Raw genomic sequence first — 6000 nt, forward strand, 5'->3', positions numbered from 1 at the left:
TGTGATACAGCAGAAAAGATCAATACAAAAGTTCAACGAAAGTGATCAGAGTTTCAAGTGAATAACCAGCCATTCACCATACATTGGACGTGTGCGCTTAGGGATTTATGAGTAATATTGGTCTCTGTTCTGTTCGGTGTCTTACTTATTAAATCCATAAAGTAATAAGAGTTAAGACACTACAGTCTCATTATGTTATAGCTTTCAATACAATGTCATACAGTAGCTAAGACATTAACGTATTAAATAATTGTTAATAATGGCATTTCATAAGTTAAGTAAACAAGTCATGGTAGTTCTGCTAGTGCAGCGGTGGCCCGTGAGTCATGCTCAATTATTACTCACAGGTTTCTATATCGGTYCGTGAGTCAATATATTAGTAATATGAATGCATAATAGAAACACATTTATTGCACATTAGCCAGGATCAAAGTGACTTGAATTATACATCAAGCAAATATTTATGTTTAGCACTTGAGCCTTAATTAAATATGTTCCACTTTGTAAATTAAATTATTCAGGTCAATTGTTTTTTGCTATAATTTTACTTTTCAACTGAGAGACAGTAGCACTAACCTAAATCTATTGGATAATGACATTGATTGCATATTGATATTATCATGCTGATTACAATGTAAATCCGTTTCAGCTCCAGCAGAATAGCAATTGCAAATAGCAAAGATAAGTGCCGCTACATTTGRATTCAAAAGGTACTCTCACTAATTGTGTGTAAAATTGTGTAAATCTGTCAAAGTGCTAGCCACAACAGGGTACTACAGGAGCAGCGAACAGAAACAATGACTTTGTCAAAACAAATCCTAAAAATAATTGCAACTCTAAACRGTAACATCCACTCCCCATTTCAGCTTCTCAACATGCTACCAACCATGATCAATGAGAGAGCAGCAACCCTACTATTGCTATTTCTAATCAAAGGCCCCCACTCCCTCTGCAGAACTTTAACACAAATATAATGGCCCACGTATTCCCCACTGGGATAAGATAAGTCCTTTGTGGAAATCAGGGAGATAAAAGTATCTCTATGGAGTAAATGCCTGAAAACAAACTTAGCTTCAACCCCAAACCATAGTGTTGGAGGAGAGGAATGAGTCACCATATCATATTTTCCATAGAACTGCAAAGGCAATAATCTGTGGGACACGGAACAGTAATGTTTCTCAGTTAATAAGGTATTGAACAGGAATAGYTTTTCAGCTGAAACAAACGTCCGCGAGTCACCTAGTAGTGCAGTTAAAGTTGTTCTATAGACTATGGATGATGAGAATAAAGATAAAAGTATGGTTAAAAAAATATATGCTAAACCATAGCCATCATCCCCCTTGCACGTTTTCTTCCCACGGCTTATGCATTGACTGAAAGAAGCCCATAGGAGTGAACGGACTTATTTCAGCACCACGGACAGCTCTATTGTTAACGCCATAAAGTGCGCAAAAGTCATTCCTACACACCATACACGCTGGTGCACACCGTTTTCTCACAGCTACCCAACTTCTCGCACAAGCTACTGGGTAACTGTAAAATGACAATGGTTTTGGATAGTGTACAGAATGTATGGCCACATGGATTTGACGCTGCCTCSGGACACCTTTAAAAGTAAGACCCAGTGCTATCGTCTCTTGTTACGTTTTSCCTGTACAATCATTTTACTATAGGCCTACATGTTTCATGAGGCACCTCACGTTTAACACAAATACATTAGGGCTGAAGACTGTTTCAGGAGAGTACCTCGTGCCCTGCCAAGGAGTCACACTATAGGGATCGAGGATGCCTAAAGGTGGCTGATGTAATTTGACTAGTACTATGCGGAACACATCCAGAGCATCCCAACAGAATTCAGTGACAGAGGAAAAAGGTGCTAGTAACCTTTCCCGTCCGGGAATATATTTCTGTTATACGGTGTCAAGGTATATAAGATATGTCTCGATAGGCTACATTAACTAATACATCCTTAAGAAAGCCCCTGGAGTACGACATACTATAAGAATATAGCTTGGTAACATATAGCCTAGTCAACCTAAAACTAACGTATTATTAACCTTAAAAGCTGCGGTGTCGGGGAAGAATAGTCTACCTCAACATGTATAAGTGTATAGTAGGCTACCATTACTGTAATTGACATCACACCGATGTGTTGATACTTAAAATGGTTTAAACCTAATTTTACGACAGTACATTTTGGAGTAGCCTGTACTGGATAGTGAATGCATTTGTTTTTCTTCAATTATTCAGAAAACTGATTACAATTTCCAGTCGCATTTGTCTTCATTCATTAGTAGTCTTACTCAATTACCCGCAAATATTACAAAACGCCCAGATAAAATGCAACCTACAATGCATCACTAAACAACTAAAAAGTATTGTCCATTTCTTCCCTTCAAGCACAATTGCCTACTTACCAGTCGTATTCCACTAGTGATGAAAAAAAATATGCCGGCAAATATACCACCACAGGTGTATGATTCAGTTTAGGRGTCCAAACACTTTCTTAGTTCCAGCCTCCGACGGGTTGCCGATTCGTCTCGTGTGCGACGGGCTTTATTGAATTAGGCTCGCGAATAAGCATGCGTTGGATGTTCCCACTTCTAGCAGCGGCGCTCCATTCTCCAAGCTCTGAGTGGCTCTCACTACTGGCTTGCCCTATTTCAACGGCTTCAGTCTACACTTCTTTTGACGTCACRAMCTGCATACAAATATCTGCAGATTCTGCGCCATGAGCGACACCTGTGCCCACGTTTACGTGSCATGTTTGACCTGTGAACCTTGACCAGGCAGGTAGCCACCGAAATTGAACATGGTTGTTACCTAAATTAGGCAGGATTATTCGCCAAGGGATGATGATATGCCAACTCTTACYATTCATTATGATGCCATCATAAGAAATTATATATATCAGTGTTAAAGTTACCAATATGTTKATCTACTCAATATCAGCAGTCTAGCGACATTAACTTGTTTTATTTGCTTGCCAAACAGTACTGGCATGCCATTGAATTGGCAGACAAGGTCTGTCATTGATATGACATGCTGTTTCCTCCACCTTGTCATAGCAGTGCCAAATCTGTCACAACACACAGATCCTTATATAACTACTGCATCAATGACTAATCAACATCAGTGTATTACGTTTCAAAAGCTATTAGATACAGTGCATTCYTAAAGTATTCAGACCCCTTCCCTTTTTCCACATTTTGTTATGTTACAGCCTTAATGTAAAATTGATTAAATACATTTTCCTCATCAATCTACACACAATACCGCATAATGACAAAGGAAAAAGTGTTTTGCAAATGTATGAAGAAAAAAAGAAGACCTTATTTACATAAGTATTCAGACCCTTTGCTATGAGACTCAAAATTGAGCTCTGCTGCATCCAGTTTCCATTGATCATCCTTGAGATGTTTCTACAACTTGATGGTAAATTCTATTGATTGGTCATGATTTGGAAAGACACACACCTGTCTATATAAGGTCCCACAGTTGACAGTGCAAGTCAGAGCACAGATCTGGGGAAGGGTACCAACAAATGTCTGCAGCATTGAAGGTCCCCAAAAACACAATGGCCTCCATCATTATTAAATGGAACAGGTTTTGAACCACCAAGACTCTTAGACTCCTAGAGCTGACTGCCCGGACAAACTGAGTAATCGAGGGAGAAGGACCTTGGTCAGGGAGGTGACCAAGTACCCAATGGTCACTCTGACAGAGCTCCGGAGTTCCTCTGTGGAGATGGGAGAAACTTCCAGAAGGACAACCATATCTGCAGCACTCCACCAATCAGGCCTTTATGGTAGAGTGGCCAGATGGTGGCCACTCCTCAGTAAAAGGCACATGACAGCCCACATGGAGTTTGTCAAAAGGCACCTAAAGGATTCAGACCATGAGAAACCAGATTCTCTGGTCTGATGAACTGGGAGACTAGTCAGGATCGAGGGAAAGATGAACGGAGCAAAGTACAGAGAGATCCTTGATGTAAACCTGCTCCAGAGCGCTCAGGACCTCAGACTGGGGCGAAGGMTCACCTTCCAACAGGACAACGACCCTAAGCACAGAGCCAAGACATTGCTGAGGTGGCTTCTGGACAATTCTCTGAATGTGCTTGAGTGGCCCAGCCAGATTCCGGACTTGAACCCGATCGAACATCTCTGAAGAGACCTGCAAATAGCTGTGCAGTGACGGTCCCCATCCAACCTGACAGAGCTTGAGAGTATCCGCAGAGAAGAATGGGAGAAACACCCCATAAAATACAGTTGTGCCAAGCTTGTAGCGTCATACCCAAGAAGACTCAAGACTGTAATCGCTGCCAAAAGTACTGAGTAAATGGTCTGAATACTTATGTAGATGTTACATTTTAGCTTTTTATTTTGTAAAAAAATTGCAAACATTTCTAAAAACATAATTTGCTTTGTCATTATGGGGTATTGTGTGTAGAATGATGAGGGGGGGAAACAATTGAATCCATTTTAGGGTAAGGTTGTAAACGTAACAAAATGTGGAAAAAGTCAAAGGGTCTGAATACTTTCAGAATGCACTGRATAGTAACAAAATAAAATAACAATAATGAGGCRATATACAAGGAGTACCGGTGTCATGTAAAAATSTTCCCAGCCTGAAATAGCTCRCAATCGTTCTGATTTTGTTGTGATTGTGACGTCATGTTGTAAAATTTCTCAGAGCGTGAAAATGTTCCCATTTCAATAATTGCACACACATCTCTTTGTGTGAATGTCTGAGCTCGTGTGAATGTCTCTCACACCCTCCCTTGCCCTTGATTTAGCTAGCCAGCATAATTAGCTGTCAGTTGGTCGAGATGGCTTGTTCTCAGAGCTGTGCAGTTTTAGCTTGTTTGTATAACTAAATAAATGAATATAWAAGCTAGGTTTTAGTCAGAGGATAAACAACTGTTTCACATCTCCACTACTTACTTTTGATCACCGAATATATTGAGCTAGTTATCTGCCATTCCGTGCGTCACATGATAGGCTACACTACCTAGCTAGCACAACTTGCTAGCRTCTAACCTTACCCACCATCTCTCACATTACCCGAAGCCAACAGTACCATGGTAGCCTCTCTGCTGGAGCAATCTTTGAGTGGAAAGTAAATGGCAGCAATGCTAATTCGTGGTAAAGCCAAATCTACTGTCAACACCACTACCAAAGGTTTATATAACTAACCCATGGTACTGCAATTTCTCAAAAATAACCTGTTTTTGCTGTCATTTGTCAATTCACTGGCCTCTAATGTCGTAATGTCTAACTGAAGGCTCGACTGTGTGGCGTGTGTGTCTTCCAAGTTTGTCGCCAGAATATTGCCAAGGAGAAAGAAAGTCCTTGATGTAATCTATGGRCATATGCTTAATTAGTAGGTTGATAACAGAAATTGACAGTCCAAGATTTGAGTGAACAGATTTTATTTCAGGGTATGAGGGGAAGAGACATTACAGGCTATCCAAAAGAAAACTATCATCCTCCCCCTGGCAGATATCAGACCAAAAGCATTAGATGTAAAACCTGCATAAACAAGTCACATCTCCGTGATCTGCTGTCTTATAGCAGGCGTTTGACACTTTATAAAGCAAATAAAATGAGTAGATATTATTGAGATGCTGACCAACAAAAATAAACTTGTACATGTCTGTATACGTCCAACTATTTGGGTAATAGAATGAGGAAGGCCAATTCTGAACTATTGGCATAAACAATAAATTGGGCAAAATACCAATTAGCAAAAAAATATCAGAATTGGGCTGCCTGTGTAAACTCAGCATATGTGGCTTCCTCAACCRTCCCTGAAGAAGGTGCTGAAATGTAGGTTATTCTTTCCATTAAATCAGGGGTGTCAAACTGATGCRMTGAAGGGCCTGGTGCACGTYTCGTSTCAAACTCATTCCAKGGAGGGCCGAGTGTCTGCAGGTTTTCGCTCMTCCCTTGTTCTTGATGAATTAAGGTGACTAATTAGTACGGAACTCCCCTCACCTGG

At 40.4% G+C, this 6000-nt stretch overlaps 1 protein-coding gene across 1 annotated transcript in view; it reads right to left on the reverse strand.

Annotated features, from left to right (window-relative positions):
* LOC111979954 (follistatin-related protein 4-like) overlaps window positions 1-2628 on the reverse strand; it is a 227883-nt gene extending 225255 nt beyond the window's left edge. The window contains exon 1 of the mRNA XM_024010649.2: window positions 2418-2628. The gene's annotated coding sequence lies outside the window, so the exon portion shown is untranslated. The remainder of the gene's footprint in view (window positions 1-2417) is intronic.
* Window positions 2629-6000: the final 3372 nt, after the last annotated feature.

The sequence above is a fragment of the Salvelinus sp. IW2-2015 genome, linkage group LG20 (genome assembly GCF_002910315.2).
Source record: "Salvelinus sp. IW2-2015 linkage group LG20, ASM291031v2, whole genome shotgun sequence".
NCBI lineage: Eukaryota > Metazoa > Chordata > Actinopteri > Salmoniformes > Salmonidae > Salvelinus > Salvelinus sp. IW2-2015.